Raw genomic sequence first — 15,691 nt, 5'->3', positions numbered from 1 at the left:
GAGGTCTATAGGGGTAGGTCAGCTTGACTTTAATTTGTTATCTGCTTTTGTGGTTTCACCAATGCAGTTACTTTGTACTTAGGTTTTCTGTGAAAGGGAGTAATTTATACAATTCTCTTTGAACTCAGGCTACTGAAGTTGAGATAATTGTTTTTTTCCTAAGGTTTGTAGAGCTCACAGTAAAAGCTGTGAATATGGCAATATTATATATTTTTACAAGTGAATTCAGAGTTAACTTGAAGGGAAGATAGAGACCAGCTTTTTGAGAGTCATCTGCTTTGCATGATGTCTCTCTTCCCGCTGGGACCGTGTCATACAGCAGAAGCCAAGATGCTCTCCGCAGTTGTTATCCTTCTGGCAGACTAGACAGGTCACTTTGTTGACAGACTTTTAAAATCCAGGCAATGTACATCTCTAGCTGATCCAGACACAAGCACACCTGAGCTGCACTATGACAGCAATCATGAATCTGGCACCAGGCCCAAATTCGAGGCATGATCTCATATGATATCTCTGTGGGAGACATCCCTGGGAGGCACCATTGGGTGTACTGAGTAGGGACTTCTCAGCACAGCCTCATGGGCTGGCCAGAAAGGCTCTTGCAGGTACTGCTGCTCTGCATTCTCTTCCAGTGCAGCCAGCTGCATCACAGCTAGGTCTAGAGGGTTGGTAGTAGTTTCATATTGGGGTGCCAGTCTTTCCTTGATCCAACCTCTCCAGGTGATGTCCTCCTGGGAGTTGGTTAGATATTCATAGTACATCAAATCTTCATGGGTAGAGTCTGGGCTAGGACACATCCAGCCCCAAATCTGCAAATCTGAAAGGATAACTCCCTGCTCCAGTCCCTCAATCCACTGAAGCACAGCTAGTTCTGTCTCATATGTCTTCTCTTTGGGGAACCAGCTCATAAACCTTCTTGAAAGGCAGGTAGCTGGCTGGGCTCAAAGATGGACTGTAGGCAGATTTCCTGCAAGAAGTCCCTGTGCTTGCTAAGGCATTTGTAAAGTTCTTTTTCCCAGATGCCTTTGGTGCAGGGCCTTGAGTGTTGCATCCAATGTCTCGGGATCTTGGATCTATCACCTGCCAGAGTACAACTCAGAGGCACAGGTTGGGCTGTTAGCTGGGTTAAGTAATGTTGCTGATTGAAGAATTTACTGGGTGGACTGCCTCTCTATTTTGACTGCCCCAGCCCTCTGGGACTCTATGACATTTCTCCAGGGTCTCCTGCTGGCTTCTTAGTTACTACCACAGTTAAGGGGTAGAACAGAATTGCAGTGGAAAACATGAATTGGCAGCACTGGGTCTAATTACTAGCTTGTATAAGGCAGGAAGCTGAGGGGAGGGAGTAGATTGGTCCTTAGAAAATGCAGGGGTTGGTATGGGGGCAAATCCATTTTCAGGGCATCTTGGGCTGAGAAATTAAGCTAGGGAGGTTGAAGATCAGGGCTGGATTCTGTGTCATCAGACTCCAGCTCTTCCACAGGCTGGGATGTGGCTGGGTTCAGTTTCCCTGGACTTGGTGTCAGGCATGAGGACTGAGCTGCTCAACAAGGATCTGTGGCTAAGAGTATGATTCAGCCAAGAAAGAAATGTTGACTGGCTGAGCATGCTGATCTGACGCAGAGACAAATGGGAGCCCATTATGGGACTGGGGGCAAGACTGGGACTTGGAGGTAAAGCTGAGTCTGGGGCTAGGGGTGAAATTGGGCCTTAGGCTGTTCTGAATCCTGATGCTTGTCAGGGAATTTAAAGGTTGGAGAAGGATATAATTCTTGGTAAGATGGAGGGTCAGAGAAAAAGAGGAAGACCCCCAACGAGATGGATTGGCCAGGTGGCAGCATTGATGGACTCAAGTGTGGCAGCAGTAGTGAGGTTGGCCCAGGATCGCACATTGTTTCATTCTGCTGTGCATGGGGTCGCTATGAGTCAGTTCCGACTCAATGGCACCTAACAACAACAACAACAAGGCTGCACAAACTTCGTTTCTCATACTTTGGACATATTGTCAGGAGGGACCAGTCACTGGAGAAGGATATCATGTTTGGTAAGGTGGAGGGTCAGAGAAAAAGAGGAAGGCCCCCAATGAGATGGATTGGCCGGGTGGCAGCATTGATGGACTGAAGTGTGGCAGCAGTAGTGAGGTTGGCCCAGGATCGGGCAGTGTTTTGTTCTGCTGTGCATAAGGTTGCTATGGGTGGGTACTGACTCAATGGCATCTAACAGTAACAACAGACCACATAGACCTAGGCTTAGTTTTTCTAGGTTGGCCTTGAGCCCAGGCAGAACTAGCAGAGATACTAGAGTTAGCTAATTCCATCTTTACAAAGAGTGTTAAGTTAGGGTTGCCGCCTTTAAAGAGTCAGTTTCCTGCTTTAACACATCCTCAGGAAAACAACCCTCTGTTCCTTCCACAGCAATACTAGTCAAATATTGCAGCATCCAGTAGAGGTGTCTGTAGTAGTCTTGACCCAAGGAGAAGGCTTGCAGCACTTGGGATGAATTAAGTAGGTTTTTTTTTGTGAAAGAAGAACTGATGCTTGCTGAGTTTTTCTATCTGGCATTCTAACTCCAGGATGCTGGATGCTGGGCATCAACCTCTCTGTTGACCATGGCCTGCTGCTATAGTCTCTTCCTCTTCCTCCTCTATCATGCCATAAGTCTCCATTATCTGGAGCTGTGCCTGTACTCCTGACTTTACTCTGGCCTTGCAGCTCTACTCTGGGCGGTCCAGTTTGCTTGGTCAGAGCAGTTTTAAGTCTCCAGAACCAGCCTTCAACAATCCACTTCTTTTCCCTGTAGCTGGGGATGCTCTCCAGCAGCGTATTCACAAGGAAGACCAGGTAAACTGTTAGAATGGCTAGGCCTGAAAAGGCTGGGTGTGCAGGATGTAACAGAAATGTAGCTCCACTTCATTTGCCACAAAGAAGCAACATAGACTCTTGGACACATTGTCTCTCATCAGTGGGATCTCCAGCACCTTCTCCTCCAAGATCTTTAGGAACTGACAGTAGAAGAGCAAGCCAGAATCATAGGTCTTTAGGACCCCCACCAGCAGATCCTGTACCTTGCCCAAGCTGTCATCTTGACACAAGAATCCCTCTTGCAGAACCCCAAAGCTAGGCACATCTTTACCAGAATCAAAGCCCAGCACCATGTTAAAATGATACAGGAACTCCACAATGATCACACAGTCTAAGAAAGCCCCATTGGGTACTATCAGACCAGGAATGCATGAGAAATTAGGCAAAATCTGGTGGTCAGTCAGACAGATAGATATACTCAAAGATCATATGCTGCCTCTGCTGTTCCTCCAATTGCCTCTGTGACTGGAGCTTGTCTGCTTTACTTTGGCCATCTCCTCCTTTTCTTTCATTTTTACTGTCTCCTTGACTTTTTGCTTCCATTTTCCCTGCTTTGTTTTTACCTTCTCCTTCTCAGCTTTGGAGTTCTTCTTAGCTTTGTTATTTTTTTAAATTCTTGGTCTCTTGTTTCTGCTTGTTTTTGGCCTGCCCTTGTACCTTCAGCTTCATTATCTTAATTTTACACCATTTTAGTTTATCCTTCTCATTCAGGGTTTCTTGAGCCTCTAATTTCTTTAGGAGGTGGTTGTCTGTCTTATTCAATAACTTAGTGAGTTTGGTGTTGGTGGTCGACCATGGCCCCATTTCACCTTGGGGACCTCCTTGGTCTTGGCCTTCTCAGTGTTTCAAGATTTGCCTGGTTTGCCTGAATTCTAGATGGAATTTCTCTGCTGAAAGCTGTATCCATTGCATATTCTTTGGTGGTCTCTGTATTTAAAGAAATCTCCAGCAGGCATGCAGGGACTGAAGGTGAAGTGTTGACAGCAGATACTGTGTACCATGTTGCAGTTCAGGTACTTGATCATTTCTGGGATATATTTCATCTCCTTTACACACTGGCCAAAACACCAGGTCTTTCCCATCATCAGTGGCTGCCTTTCTTGATGTGCCCCTCTCTCTGCCACTCATGCTGGAGAGAAAGACAAACTTCTTCTGGGGTAGCAATATGTCTCCTTAGGACTCACCACTGACAGCAATGCTTCCTTCTACAGTGTTGTCTTCCAGGTCAGCAGTGGATTAAGGGAAGCTGCAGACATCCTTACTTGTTGGGGAGAGTATTGGGAAGGCATCTACCAGGAAAATTGTTGGGGAAGTTTTTGGTAGGTCCCTGGGAAGACAGGCAGGGAGACATCTAAGAAAACTGCTGGGAGGACTGCTAAGGAAGTTGGAGAGACTTTCAGGAAGTATGCTAAGGAAATGACTGGGAAGATTTCAGTAGAGGCTGCTGGAAAGTCTGCTGAGAGATGGTTGGAAAGATTTCTGGGACTCTGTTGGTGATATTGCTGGTGAGGTTCCTGGGTGGTATAGGTGAATAGTGGGTAGCTGGTCAGGAGCTGGTTAGGTCAGGGGTAGTGGGAAGTCAGAAGCCTGAGTTTCCATATCATCCTGTTCTGTATTACTACCATTATTCATATCAGAGCTATTATCTTGCAGAATAGACTCCCCTAAGAAAGGTGGAGAGATTGGGCTGGCAAAGATAGAGGCTGAAGTTTGACTGTCATCTGCCACGAGACTGAAGACAGTGGTATTATTAAGTGAAGAGCAATCAAGTGCAGAGATCACAGGGATGCCCCCCAGAGCAGCTTGTCTTCTTCATCTATTAGCTCTGTATCATCATCTATACCAGAGTTCTTCACTTACTGACTCTGGTGCCAGAGAATTGAAGGGCTCCAGATCTTCACTGAGGATTGGAGTGTCTTCCAGTTGATGAGGAAGGTGTGATAGATCATGTAAACAGCTTGCTGAAGGACCAGGGACTAGGACTGAGACTTGGTGCAATGATTCCTCAGAGGTGATAGAACCATTATAGCCACATATCTTCAGTTCTGGCTGTTCTTCTTCTAGCTCCAGGCTGCCTACAAAGACAGTGCCATTCTCTTCTACCACTGACTCCTTTTCTCCCATCTCATCTGGATGGATATCACTGCCTACCTCCTGGGACGGTGCAAAGTTCTGGATGCTGGATCCTAACATAGGAGAAGAGTGTTGGGAGGTGAAACAGCTAGGGGATCCATTTGGCATCTCCTCAAAATTCTAATCAAGAAAGGAATCATACAGTTCCTGTAAGTCGAGTTAAGCACCAAGGGATCTGGATAACTTTGGCCTATAACTCTTGCCTACCACTCCAAAGATAAGTGTTGTGATTTGGGGATGAAGGTTGCTGGCTGCCCCCAAGGATACTGTTGAGTTGGTATTGTTGCCCAAAGAATTGGAAGAGAAAGGGTGGGTCTTTAAGGTTGCTGCCAGGATTGGTGGAAGGGTATTGTGAATAGTTCCAGAGACAGTCATAAGCCACGTTGAGGTGATAATGGAGGTGAAGTGCTGGAGGAGTGGGGAGCAGAGTTCAAAATCCCTGAGTAGTATTATGAGATACAGTAGATAAACCATTACAATTCACATCTCCATTCAAACTTTTCCCTTGCTGGGGGAAGTTCATGGGAGACCCATTAGTGTAGAGACCCTCTCCTGAAGAAGGAAAAGGTTTCAGTCCTAAGGCAACAGGTGCAGGTGGAAGACCAGTAAAGCTAAAATGTTCATTTGCTGTCAGGGGCCAGCCCCAACAATCTTATTAGGGGGTCCTTGGAGGGATGCATGGCGTCGGCAAAGAAATGAAGCTCACAAAATCAATGGGTCTCGATGAATGGTGAATCTTCTTAACTCACATTTTATTTTTCCTCTTTTTCTTTTACATTTTATTTCTCCTCTTACATTTATTTCAGATTCTCAAACAGCTTTTATACTACTCTATACCATCAATCTATTAATCATTCTTTTCAAAGTAGTGATCTAAATCATACATATTAATCATTTCAATATAGAACATCAAGAGCATCAAAATCTTCCTTGTTTCCCTTTGCGTAATTAGACAATATCTGATTTCTGTAAGCAAATCTTATTGTTCTTAAAATGTCAGTTTAACCTTAAAACATAATTCTAAATCTTAACTCCTATTTCTACCTTCACCTATTACTTTCTATAGATTCATTAATCACAACATGTACCTAAATATTATTTGCTATGGTAACTGACAACAAAGTTGTTTCTCATGATTGATTAAACAAGAAAAACAAGAAGCATAAAAAAGTTTTGTAGCTAAGAAAAAACAGAACAACTTCCTTATACTTCTCTATACAAAACATCTAGTTAAATTTCTGCTTGTGATCTTTTACTATTCCCTTAGCCCTAAATTGCATTTTTAGCTAATTTTCTAGAGGTCTTGATGTAATCAAAACTACACAGAATGTTGAATGTAATCTTAAACCTGGACTTGGAAAAACTTTAGCTGGTTTTTCCTAGTGGTGAAACTTATTGTTAGTGTGAAAAGCATTCTTTAGGACTACACATGATTGAATATGGTGTGAATGTGCCTAAAAACAAGTTTCAAATCTTTAATATGATTCTTACTAAGATTCTACTGAAAACTTTTATTATAAAATCAAGAAAATTAAAAATAAGCTGATTAAAACAAAGAGACAGAAACTGCAGAGTCCCCACATGAGATCCCTCCTCAGGGCCTTGCCTTCCAAGGGGAGACTCATTGTGGCCTTGCTTAGCAATGAGCCCTTCATGCTTAGGGTCCTCCGCCACTCTGCCCTTTGGTGACATGGCCTCTGATGTTGTTGCAATGTATTTTTTATCAGAGCCATCATGGCCCCTGCCAATTTGCCTTAATTTCTGAGGTGGTGGCTTCCAGCCTAGCTTGGAAGCCTATCTCCCTGAGGGATAGGTGGTTCACATGGCTCAGCTTCAGGTTTCAGGCGGGGAGGGGTCACCACCAGGGAGGGAGAAAGAATGGGAATGCAGCTCAACCGTAGGCCCCTAGTGGATCCCTGTTGTTGGATTTTTTTTTTTACTGCTTCTTTCATAAGCAGCAGTTGTTATGGATCCAAGCAAAATGAGGTCTTTGACAGCTTCAATCTTTTCTCAGTTTATCATGATGCTATTTATTGGTCTCTCTGGGATGATTTTCTTTTTCTTTACATCAAGGTTTAATCCATACTGATGGCCATAGTATTTGATCTTCATAATTATTTCAAGTCCTCTTTACTTCCAGCTACAAGGTTGTAACATCTTCATATCATAGGTTATTAATGAGTCTTCTTCCAGTCCTGATGCCACGTTCTTCTTCATAAATCCAGTTTCTCAGATTATATGCTCAACATACAGACTGAATAAGTATGGTGAGAGGATGCAACCCTGGCACACACCTTTCCTGATTTTAAACCATTCAGTATTCCCTTGTTCTGTTTGGATGACTGCCTTGGTCTATGTACAGGTTCTGCATGAGCACAATTAAGTGTTCTGGAATTCCCATTCTTTGTAATGTCATCCATAGTTTGTTATGATCAACACAGTTGAATGTCTTTGCACAGTCAATAAAGCATAAGTAAACTTCTTTCTGGTATTCTCTTCTTTCAGCCAATATCCATCTGATGTCCGTAACAATATTTCTTGTTCCATATCTTCTTCTGAATCTGGCTTGAATTTCTGGAAGCTCCCTGTTGATGTACTGCTGCAATTGCTTTTGAATTATTTTCAGCAAGATTTTTCTTACATGTAATATTGGTTCGACAATTTTCACATTCTGTTGTGTCACTTTTTTTGAATGGGCTCAAATATGGATCTCTTCCAATCAATCAGAGTCATATTTTTTTCATATTTCTTACCATAGATGAGTGAGCACCTCCAGTGCTGTGTTTGTTTGTTGACACATTCCAATTTGTATTATTTCAATTCTTGGAGCCTTGTTTTTTTCCTTTGTCTTTAGCGGAGCTTGGACTTCTTCCTTCATCATTTGCTACCTCCTGAGATGATTGAACATTGACCAATTCTTTTTGGTACAGTGACTGTGTATTTCTTTCACCTTCTTTTGATGCTTCCTGCATCATTAATTATTTTTCCCATGTTGTTGTTGCTTACTGTAGAGTCCGTTCTGACTCATAGAGACCCTGTATAGCATTCCAAGAGTAGTTGGTGGATGTGAACTTCTGACCTGTGTTTACCAGTCCAGTGCTTATCCTACTGTGCCACACTAGGGCCCATTTTGTCCATGGCATGGTGTTGTTGTAGTTGTTAAGTGCTGTCCAGTCAGTTCCAATTCATAGTGACCCTGTAGAGAGGGTTTCTGAGGAGTAACTGGAGGGTTTCAGTTAGCTGTCCCATGCATATTGAATCTTTCAATGTTGATAGTTGAAGCTTGATTTTTTTTTTTTTTTTTCTTTTAGTACTTTCAGCTTGAGAAATACTGAGCATGTTCTTGCCTTTTGGCTTTCTGACTCCTGGTCGCATTTCACTACTAACTTTTTCTAAGGAGCTGCCCTTTGAAATTTTCTGTTCAGCTCTTTACTTCATCATTTCTTCCAGTCATAGCTATTTTATGTTCAAGATCAAGTTTCAGAGTCTCTTCTGATATCCATTTTGGTATTTTCTTTCTTTCTTGTTTTTTAATGGCCTTTTGTTTTCTTCATATGTGATGTTCTTGATGTCATTCCACAACTCATCAAATGCATCAGATATCCTTCAGATGCTCTCTAAATTCATATGGGATATATTTTGACTCCTGTAGACTTATTTATATTTTCTTTAGCTTCAGTCTGAACTTGCATATGAGCAATTGATGGTCAACCTCTGACCTTCTTTTGGCTGGTGATATTGACCTTCTTCAAATGTCTCTTTTGACAGATGTAGCCAATTTGATTCCTGTGTATTCCATCTGGTGAGGTCCACATGTATAGCCATTGTTTATTTTGTTTAAAAAAGGTATTTTCAAGTGTTGGTCTTGCAAAATTCTGGCATGTGATCTCCAGCATAATTTCTGTCATCACTGCTACATTTTCCAACTACCTATCCTTCCTCTTTATTTCCCACTTTTACATTCCAATCACCAGTAACTTCTTGACTGCATGTTTGATTAATTTCAGACAGAAGAAATTTGTAGAATTCTTAAATTTCTTCATCATTGTCTATAGTGGTTGATGCGTAACTTTGAAGAATAGTGGTATTACCTGGTCTTGCTTGTCAGAATAGGATATTATTCTATCACAGACAGAATTATACTTCAAGATATATCTTAAAATGTTCTTTTTGATGATGAATGTGATGTAATTCCTCTTAACTTGACATTTCTGGCATAGTAAACTATACAATCTGATTAAAAATGGTCAGTATTAGTCTATTTCAACTCACTAATGCCTATGCATAAAATCAATCTTTATGCATTTCCATTTCATTTTTTACTCCTTCCAATTTTCATAGATTCATACTTTGTTTGAAACTGTTTCTTCTAATTTTGAGTTGTGTCCCATTAGAAAATTAAGGTCTGGAAAGCTTTGCTCCATCCACATCATTAAGGCCAACTCTACTTTAAGAACACAGCTCTTCTCCAACTGCATTTTGAATATCTTCCAACCTTAGGAGCATATCTTAAAGGCATTTATATCAGTGTTCTACTGCTATACATAAAGTTTTTAAGTGACTAACTTTTTAGAAGTTGTTACCTCTCCTTCCTAATTTGTCTTCATCTGGAAGCTCTGCTGAAACCTGTTCACCATAGATAACCCTGCTGGTATTTAAAATACTAGTGGCTAGAATGACAAACTGACAAAGGATTGGTGGAATTAGGATGTATAAGTTTTCATTTTAGGTAATTAGAATTATGTATATTCAGATTATCTTGTATATTCATATTCAGGTATATTCAGAGTCACTTGTATAACAGTATATTAGATTCTTTTGTATAAAAACTCATTGCAATTTCAATCATATCAGTTGGTGATGAATTTCCTGATGATGTCCTTCTAAGTACTTGTTAACATTTTTAGATGCTCCTTTTATCTTTGCTTCATACATTGATAACTACATGGTGTGCAGGAGTTTTCTGGGGCAGTGATCTGGGACTATGGCATACCTGAAGTCACAGTTACAGTGACTGTCTGCCAAGACCAGGAGACTATCATGAAGAAAGTGACCAGTGTGAAAAGTAAAGCAGCCTAGAGCCTGTTCAGCTTCTGTCTTTGTCTGCCATCTGCTGGATTATCTGAAAATGAAAATACTTATTGAGTATTTACTGAGGAAATAATAGAGTCCTGGTGTGGTGCTGTAGAATAAGCACTGGACCACAAGATCGATTGCAAGGTTGGCAGTTTGAACTCACCAGCCACTTCTTGGAAACACTATATTGGGTGGCTGTGAGTCAGAATCAATTTGACAACACTTAACAACAACAAAGACACTAAGGATGGAATTCCTGGGATGTTTAAACAAGTGCAAAAACAGAATGGAGGTTGTGTCTGACTTCAGAAGTGGGAAGGGGACTCAAACTCAAAATCAGTCCAAGAATGATTCCTATGAGGCAGAGGTCAAACATGCTTCCACCCTTCAACATTCTTTGCACTCTATGACACCAACCATCCCTTCTACCACACTCTCTGCTTCACATTTGGGTTCACTAAGCTATTACAGGAGTCCTGGTGTGGTGCTTTGGGATAAGCACCAGACTGCAAGGTCAGTTTGAATGGCAAGGTTGGTGGTTCAAACTCAAATGGCAAAGTGGCTCTCCCTCGAAAACCCTATACAGAGTTTCTATGAGTTGGAACTAATTTAGTAGAACTTAATAACAACAAGCCACTATATTGGCCTCACAGAACTCTAAGACAATACTCACGATTATGGAGTTTATTAGGGAAGTAAACAAGGTACAATTCAGGATCACAAACAATTCAGGATGCAGTAATTATCTAGTCAGGAATGCCTCCTCTCTGCCATATGCAGGCACATCTTGTACTTGTCTTTGGTCTGTCAACCAAGAAGCCCTTTGGTCTCTATCCTGCTTGGGCAAGTGTTACAAAGTTCCTTTAGCCAGTTTGTAAGTGCCCAAAGGACATTTTCTACAATTCATCCTCCTGCCCATAGGCACTCAGCTTTACATGGTCCATTGTCTGGGAAACCCACAGTTGCTCAGTTTCTTCATCACTGCCTGTACTGTCGCCTCTGTGGCTGCCACTTTCTCAGATAGGTAGCTCATGCTCTGCTCATAGCTTTTCTTTCTTGATGGTTTCGGATCAACTGTTCCTGCTTTTGAGGTGACTCCTTTTAAACCCAGCAGGTTGACAATACTAACCAATTCTGTTGCTATAGTCCTGTACACCTTATTTTCAAGGTTCTAGTGTTGCACTGTAGGATGAGCACTGGACTGCTAACTACAAGGCCAGTGATCTAAACCTACCACCTGTTCCTCAGAAACTCTATACAGGGTCACTATGAGTCAAAACCAACTTGACTGCACTTAATAACAACAATGACCCAATCATTTGGTGGAAGTTAAGAACACTTTGGATACAAAAATCATATTGAGTAAATTCATGGTACCACAACAGGTTAACACCCTTGGCTTCTAACTGAAATATTGAAGGTTTGAGTTCACCCAGAGGTGCCTCAAAGTGATATACTTCCAAAACATCACCCACCAAAAATCCTATTGAGCTCTGATCTACACTGGAATATATGAAAGTACTATGAATCAGAATCTACCACTCATCTGTCAGTGTGTTGCTATGATTCTGGAAGCTATGTCATGGGTATTTTAAATACCAGCAGGGTCACCCATGGTGGACAAGTATCAGCTGAGCTTCCAGATGAAGACAGACTAGGAAGAAGGAGAGATGGTGTACCTCCAAATATTTAGTCACTAAAAAGCTTATGAATACCAGTGGAACACTGTCAGTTAGCACTAGAATATTGAATATTGAGACATGATGAAGAGCACCAGACTATTGTCAGATACAGTGCCAGAAGTTTAACCCCTCAGGTTGGAAGGCACTCAAAATGTGATTGTGTAAGAGCTGCCTCCTCAAAGTAGAGTTAACAGTGATAACACAAATAAAGTAAAGCCCTTGGGACCTTAATTTGCTGATAGGACACAGCTCAAAAGGAAGAGAAACAGCTGTAGACATCTATTAACAATCAGAACATGGAATGTATGAAGTATAAATCTAGGAAATTTGGAAATTGTTAAAAATTATATGGAACAAATAAACATTGATGTTGTAGGCATTAGTAAGCTGAAATGGATTGGTATTGGCCATTTTGAGTTTGGCAATCACAAGGTTTACTATGCTGGAAATGACAAATTGAAGAGGAATGGCAGAGCATTCATCATCAAAAAGAGTATATCAAGATCTGTCTTGAAGTACAACACTGTCTATGATAGGATAATATCCATACACCTACAAGGAAGACCAGTTAATACCACTATTATTCAAATTTATGCACCAACCACTAAATCCAGTGATGATGAAATTGAAGAATTCTACCAACTTCTTCACGCTGAAATTATCAAACATGCAAGCAATATGTATTGAGAATTACTGGAAGTTAGAATGTGAAGGTTGGAAACAAAGAGGAACTATCAGTAATTGGAAAATATGGCCTTGTTGATAGAAATGATGCTGGAGATTGCATGATAGAATTTTGCAAGAACAGTAACTTCTTCATTGCAAATACCATTTTTAAACAATAGAAAAGATAACTGTACATATGGAGCTCACCACATGGGACACTCAGAAATCAAATTGACAACAACTGTGGAAAGAGAAGGTTGGAAAAGCTCCATATCATCAGTCAAAAAAAGGCCAGGGGCAGACTGTGGAACATACCATCATAGGAAAATTCAGGGTGAAGCTGAAGAAAATTAAAATAAGTCCGTAAGAGCCAAAATATGACCGTGAATACATCCCACCTGAATTTAGAGATCATCTGAAGAGAAAATTTGATGCATTAGACACCAACAACTGAAGACCAGAAGAGTTGTGGGATGACATCAAGAATTTCATACAGGAAGAAAGTAAAAAGTCATTAAAAAGATGAGAAAGAAGGAAAAGACCAAAATAGATATCAGAAGATACTCTGAAACTTGCTCTCCATTGTAGAAATGCTAAAGCAAATGGGAGAAATTAGGAGGTAAAAGAGTTGAATGGAAAATTTCAAAAGGCATCTTGAGAGGACAAAGTCAAATTTTATAACAAAATGTGCAAAGACCTGGAATTAGAAAACCAAAAGAGAAGAACAAGCTCAGCATTTCTCAAGCTGAGAGAACTGAAGAAAAAATTCAGGTTTTGACTTGTAGTATTGAAGGATTCTATGGGAAAAATATTGAATGATACAGAAAGCACAAAACAAAATGAAAAGGAATAGAGTCACTGTACCAAAAAGAAATGACCGTTGTTCAACCATTTCAAGAAGTAGCATGTGACCAAGAGCCAATGATACTGAAGGAAGAAGTCCAAAGTGTTTTGAAGGCATTGGCAAGAAACAAGGCATCGGAAATTGATGGAATACAAATTGAAATCTTTCAAGAAACTGATGTAACACTGAAGGTACTCACTCATCTATGCCAAGAATTTGGAAGGCAGCTATCTGGCCAACTGACTGGAAGAGATGCATATTTGCGCCCATTCCAAAGAGAAGTGAACCAGTGGAATGTGGAAGTCATTGAACAATATCATTGATATCCCATGAGAGTAAAGTTTTACTAAAGTAATAAAAAAATGACTGCAACTGTACATTAACAGAGAACTTTTAGTTGTTCAAGCCAGATACAGAAGAAGACATGGAACGAGGGATATCATTGCTGACATCAGATGGATCTTGGCTGAAAGTTACCAGAAAGATATTTACCTGTAATTTATTGACTATGCAAAGGCTTTCAATTGTGTGGATCATGACAAGCTATGGACAACATTGTGAAGGATGAGTATTCTGTAACAGTTGTGCTCATGAACAACCTTTACATAGACCAAGAAGCAGTTGTTCGAACAGAACAAGGGAACATTGAATGGTTTAAAATCAGGGAAGGTGTTATATTATTTCACCATACAATCTGTATGCTGAGCATATAATCAGAGAAACTGGATTATATGAAGAAAAACGTGACATCAGGATTGGAGGAAGACTCATTAACAACCTGTGATATGCAGATGATACAATCTTGCTTGCTGAAAGCGAAGAGGACTTAAAATACTTACTGATGAAGATCAAAGACCATAGCCTTTGGTATGGGTTGCACCACAATGTAAATAAAACAAAATTCCTCACAACTGGACCAATAAAAAATATCCATATACATGGAGAAAAGATTGAAGTTGTCAAAGAGTTCATTTTGCTCAGATCAACCACCAACACTCTAGTAAGCAGCAATCAAGAAATCAAATGATATATTACTTTAGGCAAATCTTCTGCACAAGACCTCTTTAAAGTGTTGAAGATGAAAAATGCCAATTTTAGGAGTAAGGTGCATCGGACCCAAGCCATAGTATTTTTAGTAACCTCATACGTGTGCAAAATTTAGACAGTGAATAAGGAAGACTGGAGAAGAATTGATGCATTTGAGTTATGGTGTTGGAGAATATTGAAAGTACCATGGGCTGCCAAAAGAAGAAATTGATCTGTGTTGCAAGAAGCACAGACAGAGTGCTCCTTGGAAGCCAGGATGATCAGACTTCTTCTCTCATACTTTGGATATATTATCAGGAGAGTCACTAGAGAAGGATATCGTGTTTGGTAAAGTGAAAGGTTGGAGAACAAGAGGAAAACTCCCAGTGAGATGAACTGGCACAGTGGCAGCAGCAATGGGCTCAGGCGCAGCAACAAATGTGTGGTTAGCCCAGGACCAGGTAGTGTTTCATTCTGTTGCGCATAGGGTTGTTATGAATCAGTACCATCTCCATGGCACCTAACAACAACAATGAGTCACAATTGACTCAACAGTACTTGGCTAGGCACTGAGGCTAAAAAGAAACATAACTAAGTCAAAATCCCTGTCCTTAAGCAGCTCATGGAATAATTGAAATAGAAATAGATAGACACTAAAGACAATGTGATAAAAGCTATGATGAAGGTGTATGTAGGATGTCATAAGATACCAAAGAAAACATCTAACTCAGATTAGGTGTTCATGGAAGGTTTCCACAGAAGATGACATTTTTGCAAAATAAGAGGCACTATGTAGAAGTAGTTAAGAAGCTAGATTATGGGTTACAACAAACAAGATGGTGGATCGGGTGGACCTATAGCAGAGAGCTCCGCCAACAACAACACAGAATACCTGACCAAGCAGGTTCAGGGGCTGGTCCCAGTACTCTGAACCGCATATAAAGGAATACTTAGAAGGTTGGAAGGCTCACAGCTGGGGAAATCTGTGGCAGAAGCAAGAAATCTATTGCTTTCTAGTCCGGGCTGCTCAGCTGCTCCAGGAGCCACCATCTTGGATGAGACCACATGGGGGAAGGATCGGTGCGGTCAGAGACACCTGGCAGAACCGCTGAGATAAAGGTGTGGACATTCTTTTCTTTTGGTATGTTCATTGGTCCCTTGCTGTCTGCGTACCTCCATTCTGGTGACTATAAAGGTGCCTGAGCTAATGAGCAGCCCAGCCCCACCCTCGGAGGGTTCTACTATGCATGCGCACAGATCTCCTCGAAATTTAAAGAGACAGTTTCCAATTAAAACCAAACGGCCATAGCCGGCCCTGAACTGTTTCAACTAGAAAAAAGGATTGAACAGGGATTGTGGAGCGGGACAAGCAGACAAAAGAGGAAATAGGCCAAAAATTAAAT

At 41.0% G+C, this 15,691-nt stretch overlaps 1 pseudogene; it reads right to left on the bottom strand.

Annotated features, from left to right (window-relative positions):
- Positions 1–5,616, bottom strand: part of LOC102819036 — a 7,035-nt pseudogene extending 1,419 nt beyond the window's left edge.
- Positions 5,617–15,691: the final 10,075 nt, after the last annotated feature.

This window comes from Chrysochloris asiatica, unplaced genomic scaffold, assembly GCF_000296735.1.
Source record: "Chrysochloris asiatica unplaced genomic scaffold, ChrAsi1.0 scaffold00107, whole genome shotgun sequence".
In the NCBI taxonomy this organism is placed as follows: Eukaryota; Metazoa; Chordata; class Mammalia; order Afrosoricida; family Chrysochloridae; genus Chrysochloris; species Chrysochloris asiatica.
The sequence above is the reverse complement of the archived record's forward strand: the minus strand, read 5'-3'. Positions and strand labels throughout refer to the sequence as shown.